This window comes from Phocoena phocoena, chromosome 12 (assembly GCF_963924675.1).
Source record: "Phocoena phocoena chromosome 12, mPhoPho1.1, whole genome shotgun sequence".
In the NCBI taxonomy this organism is placed as follows: Eukaryota; Metazoa; Chordata; class Mammalia; order Artiodactyla; family Phocoenidae; genus Phocoena; species Phocoena phocoena.
The window spans coordinates 52,293,217-52,294,453 of NC_089230.1; the positions used below are offsets into that span (position 1 = coordinate 52,293,217).

A 1,237-nucleotide genomic window follows, 5' to 3' on the forward strand; every position below is an offset into this window, starting at 1 on the left:
CCTGATGCGACTCCAGCCGGACCCGCTGGCTGCCCCTGTCACCGCCACCACACCCCACCCCCAGCACGGCGAGCAACCTGATGCCGGACTGCGCGCCCAGCGCCCGCACGGCTCGCACGGAGGAGGCGCTCCGGACCCTGTTCGCCAGTGGCCTCCCTGTGGACATTCAACCCAAAGAACTCTACCTGCTCTTCAGGCCGTGCAAGGGGTATGAAGCGTCCCCGATCAAGCTCACATCGAGGCAGCCTGCTGGTTTTGCGATCTTTGACGACCGGGCAGGAGCAGAAGCCTCCCAGAAGGCGCTGTATTCGCTTTGATCCTGAGAACCCGCAGACCCTGAGGCTAGAGTGTGCCAAAGCCACCACCAAGACGGCCAAGAACAAGCTGACTGCTACGCCAAATCCCACCAACGCTCACCCCTCCCTAGGAGCACACTCAGAGCTGATGGGGGCCCCTCTGATCCCCGCATACCCAGGGTCCTGGGCCCCCTTCCCTCTGTACGCCACAGAGCTGACCCCAGCCATCTCAGCTGCTGCGCTCACCTACCCCGCTGCCCCTACCGCTGCCGCCGCTGCCCTACATGCTCAGAGGATGCAGGTCAGGTGGCGCTCTCCCATTTTCAGGGTGAAGAAACTGATGTCCAGAGGTTCGCTGGTACCCTTCCTCTGATACCACCCAGCAAGGTTGGAAGTCTTGTCAGTTCTGTTACTTCTTCAGTCTTGTCACCACAGCTCGAGACCCCCGCCCCACTGGGGAGGAAGCCGCCCTGAGCTTCCACTGCCCCCAGGCAGCCTGTGCAGAGCTGCTGCTTCCCTCCAAAGCCTGAGAATTTTAAGCCTGACTCAGTGCACTGTTTCCTGTTTCCTTTCTCTCCTCTTCCTCAGCCCTGTCTTGCCCCAAAACCCCTCTTCAAGGTGCTTACAGCAGGATTCAGGGCCCTTCTCTCTGGGACACCCAGACCCAGCTCAGAGGCCTCCCTGGGACTGAGCGAGGCCTGACCTCCAGTCCAAATGTGCTTCCGTAGCTCCATCTCAAAGAAACGACACGTTTAATTTTGCATGTTTTCTGGCATGGATTAAGACACTTAAACTTGTGTATATGTGAGTGTACCATTTGTTCTCACATTGTGTCACCATAGCAACAGGTCCTGACCACGAATCGTTCATCATTCCCAGCCCCTCTGTCCACACCCCTCCCTGCACCCACCCTGCTTCAGTGAGCACCAAGCCCTGCAGCC

At 59.1% G+C, this 1,237-nt stretch overlaps 1 pseudogene; it reads left to right on the top strand.

Annotated features, from left to right (window-relative positions):
• The first annotated feature begins 80 nt into the window (after positions 1-80).
• On the top strand, positions 81-826 carry LOC136131877 (RNA-binding protein with multiple splicing 2-like; annotated as a pseudogene).
• The last annotated feature ends 411 nt before the right edge of the window (positions 827-1,237 follow it).